This window comes from Desmodus rotundus, chromosome 12, assembly GCF_022682495.2.
Source record: "Desmodus rotundus isolate HL8 chromosome 12, HLdesRot8A.1, whole genome shotgun sequence".
Lineage (NCBI taxonomy): Eukaryota > Metazoa > Chordata > Mammalia > Chiroptera > Phyllostomidae > Desmodus > Desmodus rotundus.
The window spans coordinates 22,985,623-23,001,152 of record NC_071398.1 but is presented as its reverse complement, the minus strand read 5'-3'; the positions used below and the strand labels follow the sequence as shown (position 1 = coordinate 23,001,152).

Here is a 15,530-nt window from a genome sequence, read left to right as displayed (position 1 = left end):
TGTTTGCACAGGAAAAAAAAAAATGATGGTAGGGGAAGGGCTGGGTAGGGGAAGGAAAGCTGACCCAAGAGGGGAGGCGACAAAGCTAGGCAACTGAGCACGGAGGTTTAAACATACAAAGACAAACTCCTGAGCCCACCGCTTGGGTTCAAATCCTGACTTTATCCCTGGTTACCAAGGACAGGTGGGCAGGTCACTAACCCCTCCAGGCCTTGGTTGGCTTATCTGTAAAATGGGAAAAGCAGCAGTACCTTCCTGTTTTTAAAATTGTCCTGTGAAATGTTTGCAAAGTGCTGAGGGTAGAGCTTGGTACTGGGCAGTTATTCTAAAAGCTTGGCTTGCTTTGGGGTGGGCATATGGACATCCAGGAGACAAGTGGATTCTGCAAGCCAGCATTGCATTGAGGGGGTGGGGGGTATAAATCAAACTGCATAGACACAGATGACTAGCTTGAAAGTGACTCCCTACCCATGCCCTCTACCATGCCAGGTAGAACCAGGCATGGGGAGGGGCAGTTCATGGGTGCTGATACAAACTACAGAGCTCCTATAGGTGGGGTTGGGGATGGGGCAGGGAGACACGCACTGTAGTTGGCCCTGGGCTGGGAGAACATTGGCTAGGCTGCCGGTCCCCCACCCATCACTCCATTTTGGCACCAGCCCTCTCCAAAGTGCTTGAATTTCTTGTCAAACAGAAGGGTTTGAGCACCAACTGTGTGCCTTATTCTGTGCCTTTTCCCAAGGGGCACCCAGAAAACCACCCACCCAGGCCCCTTTTCTTTGTTTCTTTGTTATGACAATGAGGTCAGGGACTAAGGAAGTGTGATTCCATAGAAAGTTCCAGAGAGACCTGATTCCAAATGCCAGGTGGGCCACTGATGAGTAACATGACCATGGACCCGTGGCTAGGGCTGTTTAAAGCCTCATCTTTAATGAGGAGGCAGGAATACTTATCACCACAGGGTTATGTGAGCAGGAGTAGAAAATGTGGGAGGCGGGGTGGGCGCTCAATGTGTGCAATTTATTTTTTATTATTCCAGCTTTCTTGCTGGGCTCTGGATGGACAGGTGCTGGCTGGATCAAACTGTCGGCCTGTCTGAAACAGGCACTTGCCCATCTGAAACTGGGCAGACGAGGGGAAGGAGTCTAAACCACACCAGCCTGCAGCCAGATAAGGAACCCTCCCCAGCATACAGGCCCTCAGGCTGCTCTTAGAGATTCTTCAAATGAGGGAGCAAATTAACCAGAGGTTGAATACTCCCTGATCCTCTTCCAAAAACAAAAGCACAACCCAGGGAAGGTGGGGATACTCCTCTCTATTTTTACTTTCCTAGCTAAGCTGCCTGTTTCTGTGTGCATGCCTTGGTCATTGAGCACATGCCTTTTAGACCCTCTTAAAATTCCAGAAACTTGAGGCTGAAATATCCATTCATTTAAATTTTTAAAGTCCCCATGAGCGACAGAAGAGGTCCATTACTAGTGAGCACAAGGACTGAGGATGGTGGGGGAGGGGAACAGTCACTCCATTTTCTATCAAGAAAAATAATACACAGCAAAACCTCATTAAGTCAGTATCGCTTTATTCAAAAGAGCGTATCATTTGCAGTAACTATTCCCCAACCAACTGGATGCCTCTATTGTAATCTTCTTTAATGCTGAAAGTCTGATAATTAAATATATTAATATATCAGGACAGACTTTATTCGAAGGCACGTGGTATTCTGTGTGTCCCTCAGTGTCCAGCAGAGCAATCAGTGCATAGTAGGTATTCGATAACCCGTGGCTTCTTTCCCTTGCATTTTGTATTATCAGAGCTTTAATCTGGCCTATATCGTGTCTAGTCCTTATCAATAATAACATGTTTCCATTTTAATGTACTATCTTTTATTAAACCGGAGCCACAAACTCTTAATAGCAAGGGCCTGTCCAAGGCATTTTAATCACGTCTGGAGTGCCAATGTCTCTCCTAGGAAAACACGGGCAACGTTCGGCAGCCAGGATGGGGACCGTCCATCCACCTTCGTGTTGGCAGAATGAGTTACAGGATTGTATTATCAGTGCAATTAGGCCAGGCTCCCTCTGCACTTCCTCGGCAGACCTCTCGGCTCTGTACAATAAGAGGCACTTTCCTCTGTGACCTGGTTTCCCAAGCATTTTTTTCTGTAAAGAGGTTGCCACTGATGCCTGTGAGGAAAGGTCAACTCCTGAGTTTTGTGCACGCCTGCCACTGACAGTTATTCCAACATGGTACCCAGGCCAAGGGCAAACAGGCACCTGGTGCTCTTGACAATGGCAAGGATGCCAATACTAATGATCACAATGTTGACGTTGATGATGACGACGTTGATGGGTGATGCTGAGGGTGCTAGCTCAGAACTGCACGAGCACTGCCAGCACCTAATCCCCCCAACTCTCTGAGGAAGCAACTGTTAATACCCCCCATTCTGTAGATGAAGAAACTGAGGCTTAGAGAGGATGAGTGACTTGTGCAAGGCCCAGAAAATAAGAGGCCCACCCAGGATATGAACCCAGGTGTGCAACTTCTAATACTTCAAAGTATACAGCACTAACCCTGTGTCTTTGCTTGGCTGCTGTGACAAAACACCACAGCCTGGGTGCCTCAAACAGCAGACATTTGTTTCTCATCGTTCCCGAGGCCGGGACGTGTAAGATCAAGGTGTGCCCACAGATTTCAGTGTGTGGTGAGAGCTGTCTTCTTGGCCTGAAGAAGGCTGCCTACAGGCATGTCCTCACGTGGCTTCTCCTCATGCGTGGAGCAATGGGGGGGTGGGGGGGGCGGTAGGGGGCGGAAGAGCGAGAGAGAGACAGAGACAGACAGACATCCGTCCTCCTTTTCTTACAAGGACACCAATCCCACTCTAGTCATGGCATCTAAACCTAATCAGCTCCCCAAAGGCCGTGCTTCCAAAGACTATGACATCAGGGGTTAGGGCTTTAGACATACGAATTTGGATGGAACACAATTCAGTACATAATGACCCATTTGAAGCGATTTTGTCTCCCCTCTTGTCAGGTCAGGCACAGTACTTCAGAAGCCCTGTCCTTCTTTCCAGATGAGTTGTCTCAGAGGTCCCAGAGTCAGGATCTAAGGCAGTGTGGCCCAGATCCAGGTCCGCCTACCATCCTTCCTTAGGCCTCCAGGGTGAGGGATTAAATACCATTATCTTTAGAAATTAGACTTTCAACACATGAATTTGGGGGGAAGGGCATTCATTCAGGCTGTAGCATTGAGGGAAGGAAGGGTCTTCCAGTGCTTTGCCGACACCTCCCTCCTTTGCCTCTCCCTTTCTCGATCTGGTCTGACCTGCTCCCATGCACCCTCAAAATACATAAATAACAACTATAGGAGGAGGAGCAGGAGGATCCAAAAAATGGACTTAAGGGAACGGGTTGCAGACCAGCTCAGTAGTAGCTGCTAATACTCAGACATAATAACCTACTGTGTGTCTAGAACTATGTTGAGTGCTTTAGTGAGCAGCATCAGTTATTCCTCACTTCCTTCCAAAATATCCAGTAAGAAGATAGAGGTAGCTATTAACCCCATTGTGCAGAGAAGAAAACACAGCTTAGAGAGACAAAATAACTTTGCCAGTTGTTGAAAATGATGATTCAGTTGAACATCAAAGGATGAGAAAGAACTCATTAGCTAAAGCTGGAAGAGAAGAGGATTCCAGGCAGAGTCAGCAGCATATGCAAAGGCCCAGTGACAGGAGTGGAGGGGTAAGAAGGGGAGGAGGAGTGGGGTGAGAGAAGGTTGCAGATAGGCAGAGGCCTTGCAGGGTCAGATGAGGATTTTGGTTTTCATCCCAAGGGAAATGGAGAGCCAGTGAAGGGATTAAGCAGGGTGTGGAGAATAGGGTAATGGTAAGAACAGATTTCTATTTTAGATAAATGATTCTAACTTCCCCTTGAGGAAGGGATTTCAAGAGAGGCAAGAGGGTAAACAAGATGCGGGTTCAGAATCTCTCTGACCACACTGCTATAAATGGCACCAACTCACAGGTTCAGAATTCATCACATCGCTACCAAGTGGGCTGCCAGGAGACAGGGGAAGGCCAAAGCTCACCAGTGTTTTCTGTACCCTGCCCTTGTGGGGAAAAAAAGCCCTGGACAGGCGGCTCATCTGGTTGGAGCGTCATCCCATACACCAAAAGGTTGTGGGTTGGATCCCCACTCAAGGCACAACCTAGATTGTGGGTTCAATCTCAGGTCAGAGAGCATATGGAAGGCAACTGATGGATGTTCCTCTCGCACATCAATGTTTCTCTCTCTCTCCTCTCCTCTCTCTCTAAAATCAATAAATATATTCTTGGGTGAGGATTAAAAAAAAAGACACAAGTGAAAATACCTTCTTGTGTTTAGAGCCTTTTAAATGGCATAAGAACCCCAAAGGGAAAAGCCCACCATGGAAAAGCAAGCAGTGGTGCCCTTTGAAAAGTTTTAATTTTATTTTAACTTTGCTAAATCTACTTACATTCACATTTTGAAATATGTATGCACGATAAAACACTGCAGTTATGGTCTATTGGGTTAAAAATCCACTTTTTGGAATGGGTTCAAGGGAATACTTATACAAAAGACCTCTGAGTGGAAAGTAATTCTGCAGATAAAATAGAATGAAAGCATCCCCTAAATATGCCCCTTGCAAGACAAATGTACAGTGAGGAGGGGCTGAAGCCATCACTAATGGGAGGTTCAAAACAGCCTGCCTCTGGACCCCTTGTGGAACCAGCCGGAAGGGAAGCACCTGGCCAGTCCTCAGCATCAACATTCATACATTTCCAAGGATTTACCCTCTTCCTTTCTGAATTCAGTTGAAACCAAGAAATTAACTCCCAATGTAAAAGAGTAAAATTCCATTCTAGCATGCTACTCACAAAGCACGGGGCAACCGTGGTGTTTATTTTGCAAAGTTCCAGACAAAGAGAGCTAAAAAAATTGCTGGAAAAAATCCATCAACGAGCATTTCTGCACTTATTCTGTGTAATTATCCTTGCATGGAGAGGCATACAAAAAAGGAAGAAAATACAGCTCTTATTCTTAAGGAGTTGGCAATCCTGTTAGAAGGGTGCTGCTCAGCTCCAAGTTTGCACAGAACCACCTGCGGAGTGAGACAGAAATGCAGATCCCGCACCTGCAGCCCACACCCCCCCGGACCAATTGCATTAGAGTGTCCACATAGGGCCTGGGGATCTGGATTTTAAGCAAACAGAAGGGTTTCTGATGGAGGCTGGGATTCCAAATCATTGAACTAAAAAAAAAAAGAGAGAGAGAGAGAGAACCTACAGGAAATGTGAGCACCACAGACTCAGACAGGAGGGGGAGCCTTAGTACTTACCCAGTCACACCCTCTACCCAGAGTGGCAATCCTTAGTCAGCAACCATGCCTGGTAGTCAAAGCACCCAACCTTTGCTTTGCATCTCCAGCAAAGGACACAAACCCTGTGTGTGGACATTCATTCCACTGCAAGACAACCATTTGCTACCTTTTCATGAGCCTTCAAAAAGCTGGAGCTTCTTACATCTTCATCCTGTTCGCCTCCCTTGATCTGAACATCATGTTTGTCAAAGGTGTCTAAGCCCAACATATCTGGAATAACTATATACTCTGTACCTTTTACCTGTCCAGTAAGATTTTTGAAAGTAAAATAGAGTTAAAAGAGATGACACCCATGTTTGCTTCATGGACCTCACTTTCCTAAAACTTCAGAAATTATGTATTTAATTATTTGTTCCAGACTTTCCAAAGGGATTAGCATCAAGGTTATTTTTATTTTGTCCTTGTTAATTATTGTTCTCTTCCCAGCTCCTACCCCACATTCATTCTTCTTCTTGCCTTTAATGAGTCCAGTTCTGCTTCTTTCTCCTGTTTCTCCCCTTTCCTCCATTGATTTTACCAAAATTTCCAACAGAATACATGTGGTCGCATTTGTGACTTCTTTTTGGCATCTGGAGTGATTACTCAAAGATTCATAGTATCACAGAACATCAGAATGTGAAGGAACCTTGGAGGCCAGCCAGGGCAACCCCCTCACTATGACAGTGAAGAAAGTAGGGTGCAGAGAGGACACAGGTCAAGCAGAGATGCCCAAGATGGGGACTGAGCCAGCATCAGGACTCAGGTCTTCCCCTGGCTGAGTATTTTTGGACAGCCCGCCTTATTTAGGACTTTGGGACCTGGCTGTGTGGTCAACCAGATTCTAAGGTTCATCCTCTCAGGAAGAATGATGACAAATGTGCTAAGAAAGAGAGTGCCTATCGGGTCCCTAAATTATGTACAGTAAAATGTTAAATGAGAGAGAAAACTCACCCACACTCCTAACTGCTCCAGAGTGGCTTTTCATAAAAGAGATAACAGTTTCACTGAAATACCAGGAATCATGGCAACATGCTGCCCTTTGGGTATGTGTGTGGAATGGGGCGGAGGAGAAAGGAGGAACAAACCAAAACAAAGAAGGAAATGAAAATAGACCTTGCCACGATGGCCACGTGTCTAAAGGACTTGGGAGTCAATGGAAAGAGCTCTTCATGGCCAAACCACCTGGGCAATAAAATAAAGCAGAATTGGATCATAACCTAAAGGAGGAAGTAAATATCCATGAGCCCACACTGATAAAAATAGATAAGTGGGGAGAAGAGACAAATCCCTCAAGCAGAAGAATTCCAAATAGTTTACATAGATACTCCCCCTACAAGAAGTGAGAACACAAATCCTTACTCAGGAGTGGTCTGCACACAGAAATGTCCCCCCAAAGAGAAGAGGATGCAATGGATGGGAAAAGAGTGACTACAGTGGAGACGTGTGACAAATACCACCCCAGCCAGTGGAAAAGGTCAACGTCATGGTGACAATCACACTGATAGCACTGCCCTTGATACGATGCGATTCACTTCTGTGTCTTCTCCTCTGGAACCCATAACCCCAATCTAATCATGAGAACAAACCAGATAAGCTCCATCACCGGGGCATCTTGCATCATCCCCAACCACGCGCACTCCTCAAAAGCCATCAGAAACAAGGAGAGTCTGAGAAACGGCCGTGGCCCAGACAAGTCTAAGGGGACATGATGACTAAATGCAGTGTGGGATCCTAGAATAGGAAGAAGTCATTAGGAAAAACACAGGAAATCTGTATAAACTATAGTCTTTAGTTAAGAATATATTAATATTCATTCTGTAATTGTAATACATGAACCAAATAATGTAAGATGTTAATAATAGGACGACTGTGTATCATTGCCTCGATTTTTTTTGTAAATCTAAAAAAAATTCAAAAGATAAAGACTATTTAAAAATAAAATAAATATGTGTGCTAAATAAAGTAAAAGAACAGAATATAGAAAAGCATATACCATTCTAGAGGTGGATTGGGGATTCTTTGAATAGGGAGATTCAGGGTCCCAGTTACCCTTGGAAGGGGGGCACACAAGTCCCAGGGGTACAGGCCCCAGGGGATGAGCAAGGCATGGGGCCCAGAGAAGGGATGGTGATTACCCCAGATTAAGGGTCAAACTGCAGCTGACCCCATAGAGCTGAGCTGTCAGTGGCTCCATCAGCGTGATTTGTGATGTTCCCCAGCAATGCTTAGTAGCTCAGAAGTGGGAGCCAAGTATTTAGCCCACTTGGGGTCTGCAACAAATCAAAGGAGGTGGGGGTGTCTTCAGATGTCAGCAGGCACACCTTCCAAAGTCAGGCTCCTGTTCCAGGGACACAGACGGCATGCGGGGCTGGTGGGGTCAGTAGCCAGGCTGTGCAAGGGGCCATGATGTTCTCACCTTTTAGGCTCCATGGAAAGTGTCCTAGAGGTGAATGCTACCTTTCCCAGCATTCAAAACTGTGTTCACACAATTCAGTTCCTTTAAGCAAACAAATTCAAGCCAGAAATTGTATGGGGAATGATACTTTCTTGTTCACCATTGTGCCTTTCTCCAATAAATAATTCCCAGGCAGGGTGCTAGAGAATTCTGAGTGATAGACATATTATGTTCATGAAAGACAACTTTAAGAAAAATCTTTCTGCAATGAAAGTGAGGGTTCCACCCCCCTTCCTGGCATCTCGGCTTGCCATAGAAATGAGTGATTTTCTGAATTTCTGCCAAGTTAGATGGTTCAGCATGCTATTAGATTAGTCTGTTTATACAGAAACAGCCAAAAATAGGAAACACACAGAAGCTATTAAAGATATTGTCCTGAGAAGGAAATATGTGAACGGTTTTCTCGCTGCAAGTGGGAAACAAGATATGAGTCAGTATTAATGTGATAAAGAAGTTAATGTGTTCTAAAGCAAACTGTTGGTTTCTTCATCTTGTTTCAGAGGTGATGATAAAAGGAACATACAGACAGTTATTGAGGGCCGGGCGAGCATGGAAGGCAGAGGAAACACCACACAGCACAGCCCCATCGGGCCTGGCCCTCAGAAACAGCTCCTTGTCAGAAGGTAAGGCTGCTGCACAAGGAGCATTCTCAAAGGGAAAGGTGGTTCCCACTGCCCACCCCCCAAAAAAAAAATCTCACAAAAACAAAATCCCAGATTAACTAAATATACAAATACAAAAAGGTTTCAGAAATTCAGAAGTGCAGCTCCATTTCACTTCTGCCCTTGGGTTGCTGTGGATGTAATCTAATGGAAATCATATGACCTCTCGGGTCAAGGCAATTCAAGACAGAGGACTTATAGTGAGTTCTACCTGGGAGATGATGTGGATTCCTACTTTCCTCATCTATAGAGTAGAAGGGACGGCGAGACCTAGGCCTTGAAGTCACCTCCTTTTCCTCAGTAAGTCACGAGGTGACGTATGGAGGAAAGACTGTTCCACATCCTGGCCATATGAGCTGTTCTTGATGACATCTTAGGATATATGGGTGAGTCTCTAAGTGGGAGTGTGTCTCAATACCCATATGAAGCTCAGCCCTATATGCTATTTTCCTCTTAATTCATAGTTGAAAGGCATAAAGAAATAGAGTTTTCTACAAAATATGTTAATAATGGGGTTATCATCTTCTTGGTTGGTCCTCTGAGTCCCAGTGAGCAACTTAGAACTTGCTGACTGAAGAATATCAAAGAAAGGTGAAATCTCTATAGTTCAGAATGTGTTCATTTTCTATGGCTGTGTAACAAATCATCACAAACTTAGCAGCTGAAAGCAACACCCATTACTATCTTAGAGTTTCAGTGGATCAGAAGTGTGGGTGTTGCTTGGCTGGGTTCTAATTTCAGGGTCTCACCAGGCTGACATCCAGATCGCAGGTGGGCTGTGGTCTCATCAGAGGCTTCGCTGGGGAAATGCCATCACCTTTAAGCTCCTTCAGGTTGTTGGCAGAGTGTATTTCCTTGAGGTTGTAGGACTAACATCCCACTTTCTTGCTGTCCACTTTGGGCCATGCTGAGCTCCTGGAAGCCCCCTGCAGTCCCCTGTCACATGGCCATCTCCAGCTTACTTCGTCAACGCCACCAATCGAGAGTCTTTCTGATGTCAGTCCCTCTGTAAGGGTTTTTACTGAAGTCAGACCCACCCAGGATGATCTCCCTTCTGAGTAACTGAAAATCACCGAATTGGGACCTTAATTAGATCGCACAATCACTTCCCTTTGCCATGTAATGTAGCCTAATGGAGGAAGTGACATCGCATCATCTTTTTCACATTCTGTTGCTTAGAAGCAAGTCACAGGTTCTGCCCACATTTAAGGGGAGGGACTTATACCAGGGGGGGCCCATCTTAGGGTCCATCTGCCAAACAAAGGAAGGAAATACAGGGGTTCACTTCTCAAGAAAATGCCATCATAGTATGGTCAGAATTGCTTCATTTATGAGTGTGAGCTTAGAATCTAGGTACAGGGGAGAAGGAGGAGGGAGAGAAAAAAGATAGAGCCCCATATTTTTCCAAATAATCCTCTTTTTCAAGGTTTTTCTAGAATTAGCTGCTGCCAGGTATTAATAAAATGCAGGTATGCTTAAAATGTACAGTTAAACTTAAACAGCTAACAACTGGACGACCAAAACCCTCCTTCCTTCAACCAGTGCAACAGTGAACATGGACAGCAGGAGCATGGGCGTAGCAAGAAAAGGCAAGGCAGGTTCAAAGGCAAACCTGTAAGTAGCTGTCTGAAAGACCAGAACCACACTAGGTTCAAGGAGGACAATAAATAATCAAATACTACTTGCTGGCCACTAAAAGCCAAGTTCAGAGTCCTCTTGATACAAGAAGAATAGGGACACATCTAGGTAGAAGAAGAAATGGAAGCTGAAAGAGGGAAAGAATAAGCAACATCAAGGAGGAAGGAGGTGTCAGTCTCTAGGAGAGATGAAGGGGAGAGGCTGAGACGAGGAGAGAAAGGAGATGTGGGAGAAAGTGAAGCGACTCTCACACAAGAAGGGCTTGAGTGCCAGTGAGGAGGGGGACGGGAGTGGGCATGAACAAACGTAGCCATGAATTAACTGGAAAGTTCAGTGAGCCAGAACTATAAGCCAGGTAAGTAGAATCCCATTGAGCTTGGCAGGCCTACTCTGGCCATTAACTTTAGCGTTTTTCAGAACCCCAGCACTTTCACAGGTGTGAGGGAAAACCATCTGGTTTCTGGACTCTGCCTTGCCTGCTCTACCCAGCGTCTTCAAAGATAAATTGTGGCCCGAGAGGGGAGTGGGAGAAGAGATAGGAGGTAAAAGGCTCTGTACCACATGCTTACCTTCACCAGAAGGAGCCTTTAAACAAGCTTTGAACGGGATTATTTTGCTTTGAAATTGCAATGTAAAGAAATAAAATATGGTGAGATGCTATAACATTTGGAAACACAATCTGGGCAAATAAATGGCTGAAAACAAAATCCCAACCAAATAAATGCTGTGTGTGGTGACCCAGACATGATACATGAAAAAAAAAGAAAAAGAAACCCGAGGGGGGATGTTTATGAATTTGACACAGTTGCAAGTAGAGCTCACTAAAGATTATTTCTATGCAAATATGCAGTCAGCCAATTCAAGAATGTGCAAAAAAATCTAAATATATTTCTCAAAAATCAATTCTTACACAGTACGAGTGAATCAAGAAGCAAGTACACCAATACATATTAAAATGTGACAAATACGAACTTGTCAGAAGACAAGCGTCCTGGATACGGGTGACAGGGACCAAGAAACTGTCCCACACTGCCTGAGGTCTATGTCTCGTCTAGAGAAGATGCGTGACAACGGCACCTCTGCCGTCGATGCAGCAACGTTCTCCCTTCCAGGGACAAAGCTTGAGCCCTGAAAGTCCCAAGCTCCCTAGTTCCTTCTGGTTTATGTAGAAAGTTCTACACAAGGCTGCGTGCAGTGAACTTGTAAACCAGAGCACCCTGAATGATTGGCGGTGCCGCCCAGAGATTCCAAATCTGGGCAATAAACAGGTTCTTAGCAGAAAGCTCCCCGTCTGTCCCCTTTCGCCCCTTAACAACCATCCCTCCTACATGCCTTATTTAAATAGCCCGATATTTCCTGGTTAGACCAGGTCCTTTGACTTCACATTCCAGAGAGTGAAAGGTATACGTAATATTCTTCATTTGTCATTTTCACCATTAGCTAATAAATATACCATCTTGACCAGTGGTGTGTCTAAGTTTTCTAAATTCATTATTAACTAGAGAGTGTCTCCATGCATTTGACAAAAGAGGAAGCTGCCATGAGAGATTCATCAGATTCATCGTCCTTCGCAGTGTCCTGGGGTTAATTAGGAGCAGAGTTGGGCCTACAAGACTCCAGAGAAAGATAAGGCATTCATTTTTGTACTGTAACCATTGTTCCTCTTTGCTTTTATATTTACAAATGGAACTACACAACTGAGGTTAGAAATTGCAGAGCAGCAGTGGCTGGAAGGGGCCACTGGGGTACTGCGGTGGTCCTGTGTGCTGGGCACTTACACGTGTGAGTGTGCCAGTTCCTCGAGGTACATACGTGAAGTGTGTGCCCTGTTCTACTTATATGAAACCTCTACAAAAAGTGAGCAGACTTTGCCCTTCAATGACAGTAGCCTAGATCAGGCCTCTGTACCTGCAGCACCATGGAGAGTTGTGTTTCTCTCTAACTCAGGCCTCTACGTGGGGCAAGATCCATAGCGGGCATAACCTGTGGCACCAGCGCAAAGCTCCTCAGCTGAATATTCGATCATGGACCAACCCATGACATGGGGAAGGGGCTCCAGACTTTCTCCCCCCCCCCCTCAGTTCTATCTAGGGTTTTATGCATATGACAAGGATTAAAGAAATTCTGTATTTCTTTCCTGCACTAAACACTGATACTGGGCTGAAATGTGACCCTCCGAAACTCACATGTTGAAGTCCTAACTTCTAGGACCTGAGAATGTGACTGTATTTGGAGACACAGCTTTGAAAGAGGTAAATAAGGTAAAATGAGGTCCTAATGGTGGGCTCTAATCCAGCTGGTGTCCTTATAAGAAAGGAGGTAGAACACAGACAGAGAGAGAAGACCAGATGAAGACACAGGAAGAAGATGGCTATTTACAAGGCACGGAGAGAGGCCTCGGAGGAAACCACCCTGCTGCCCCCGTGATTTCAGACTTCCAGCCTCCAGAGAATACTTTCTGCTTCTAAGCCACCCAGCCTGCAGTACTTTATTGTGGCTGCCCTGGGAAACGAATACAAGGTCCAATTTGAGAACCGCTTCAGTGTTTCTCTGTTGAGAAACCTTAGACAAGGCCTGTGGAGTCAGGGGCACTGGGACTCGAGCCCCTGCCCTGCGCTGTGGCCTTGGGCCAGTCATTTCAAGCTTCCATCAAAGGCAGAACGTAGAGAGTCATACACCAAAGGCTTGTCACAAAAATTTAATTAGGTGATACATGAGTGGTACTGAACATTACGTCAGGCTCAGTTGGGGCTCAATAAATACTAGCTGTTAATGTTATTGATATGATGATAATAAAATGAAGGTTAAAAAATACTTTCTGACTCACAGTTTGTTATAACAATGAGCACTATGCAAATGAGAAGGTGCTATACAAAGGTCAATTAATATTTTGACAGAAATGTTGAAATGTAGCAAGGCAGCTTCATGCAAACAAACATTTCCTCCGTTCCTCAGATATGAGGCACGGTGCTGAAACGGCACCGGGGTGCGGGGTGCGGGGTGCGGTTTGGGCATGTGCACAGGTGTCCTGGACTTAGGATGGGGTGGGGCCCACAGGGGAGGTGCTAGTACTATGCGAGCAGGAGCGTGAGCAGCGGGCTCACTTCCAGGTTGGTTATTGGGAGCACATTTTAGGGATTCTCGCCGCCACCTCAGAGCAGACAGAACACAACCCCCCAAAATCCATGGGGCCTTTTCACATAGCTGCTCACTTGCGCCACCTGTGTTCACACCGAGCCACTGCACAGAGCTTCCTCAATAACCAGATCAATTTCATGCAATAATTGGGCCAATCAGCAAAGCCGCAAGTCTGACCACTTTGTGAACTGAATTGACCAGTCAGCTGGGAGAACTGAACGAAGCCACCAGACTGTTTATCTGGCGGTGCACACGTTAGAAAGATCTGGCGAGGCTGCCCAGATCACCATGCCAGGTTTTGTCTCTCCTCAGATGGGGTTCACTATCTTAAATGTGCCCCTTGTTCAAACAAGACAAACGTCAAGTAACATTTTACTTGCTCATACAATTTCTTCAAAAAAGCTCTGTGTGTGAGAGTACATATGTCTGCATGGGCATGAGCACACACACCTGGAGAAAGCAGGGAACAGCTCTCACCCACAGCTTTGGGGGGCCATGGGGGCCCATGAGACAGAGGGCAGATAATTCTAGAGTAGGGTAAGGAAGCTAACTAATGTTTTTTTGGAAGGAGAGTTACCTACTGATTTCCTAATACAGTAATTGATCCCTCTCTTCCTCATTTCCTTTCACACATATTTTTGCATGCATCAGGTCCTGCGCCATGGCGAAGGAGAAAATGCGGCCATGACTCGGAGGGCTGAGGCCTGTAGTGGGGCCTGCAGCTTGGGGTTCCCTGTTAGCACCTTCTAGAGTGGCTCTGCCCCAGCGAACAACAGACACAGTACCCAGGGAGTGCGGAGTCCTTGCCCTGTTTCTATAAAGTTATAACTTAGATGGTTATAACCATCTTCCAAAAACGGTTGAAATCCCCGGATGTAAATTTAACTACAAGTCTAAAACTTGTAAAAAATGATCTTACAGCTAGAATCACACAAGACCATCCCCAAATTCGGCACACATCCCCTATTTCTGAATCACAAGTGCATTAGCCTCACCTTCCAGTAAGATTAGGGCAGAACTGTGTACAACTCCCAGAGCAAGGGATTAGTAAGCAGGTGTAGACTAATTAAACTGAGCATCACAAAGAGCTATGGAGAAGAAAAAGCTAAGAATGCAATCAAAAGACAACTATGCACTATTTCTGGTATGTCTACAAAATACTTCATGGTGGAGCCTGTTGTCCAGACCCCAACCCTGCCTCATCTGGCCTCAGGATCAAGGAGTCCCTGGAACAGAACTAAGAGGGGTAGGTCCTTTATCTCCCATGCACTTCTGTCCCATTTGGCACAAAGACCCACTTGCTTCCCTGAAGTCAAGCTACTCACACTGACAGGGCCAGCTGCAGGAATGATGAGGAAGTAAGCCAGGCAGGACACACGGCATAAATAGGGTGGTTACCGCAACTACTGACAGACCTTGAACGATCTGATGCTGTTGTTTTGGTTTGTACCAGGATGCGAAAGAAAAAAAATCCCTGCACTTTCTGTCTTTGTGGGGGCCCATATTGAATAGGGGACTACATCTGCAAGATAGATAGATAGATGATAGAGAGATAGATAGATAGATAAATATGCTGGCCCAGAGGGCCTGCCACCTCCCCTTCAGCCAGGGTACAGGGGATGCCACAGGGTCCCAACCTGAAGGCAGCCATCTGGACCCAAAGCAAAAGATGTGTTGCATACATGACAAGCATGATTTTACTAACAACGAAAGAGTAGACATGCAAGCAAACCATCCTGCTGCTTTGTGCGTCTACTAACAATGTCACAGTGGAAAGGGATCTTGTGAGAGCCCAGAAGTTCTGAACATGGAAAGTTCTTTCAACAACCGTTTGGTAGCCAAAGCTGTCTAGAGCTGTCTAAGTTATTTACCTACTGAGTGTGAATGTCCACTCATTTCGATGCAGAGATATTCATGTGTTTAATTACAAGGTGCTGCCCCCAGAGGGGTTACATCATACAAGGTTTAGCAAACTTTCTGTAGAGACCCAGGTAGTAAATATTTTAGGCTTTGTGGGCTTGTGGCCTCTGCCTTGCATACTCAGCTCTGCCACTGTAGCTGCAAGTAGCCATGGATAACATGTAAACAAGTGGGTGTAGCTGTGCACCAACAAAACTTTAATTACAGAAAGATTCCTCAGGCCAGGCCCTGGGCTGTACGTTACCGAACTGTGTAATGCACAGGATATGCAGCATATCAACCTTCCTAAATTTGAAGATTTCTGAAACACATCTGGTCCCATGGCTTTTAGACAAGGG

The 15,530-nt window shown here is 45.5% G+C and overlaps 1 protein-coding gene and 1 non-coding gene across 2 annotated transcripts in view; one reads left to right on the top strand and one right to left on the bottom strand.

Annotated features, from left to right (window-relative positions):
• WWOX (WW domain containing oxidoreductase) overlaps positions 1-15,530 on the bottom strand; it is an 897,629-nt gene that overhangs the window by 470,155 nt on the left and 411,944 nt on the right. The window lies entirely within an intron of this gene.
• LOC112300882 (small nucleolar RNA SNORA31) lies at positions 14,670-14,796 on the top strand. The gene has a single exon (XR_002974429.2). It is a non-coding gene; the product is annotated as a small nucleolar RNA SNORA31 (small nucleolar RNA).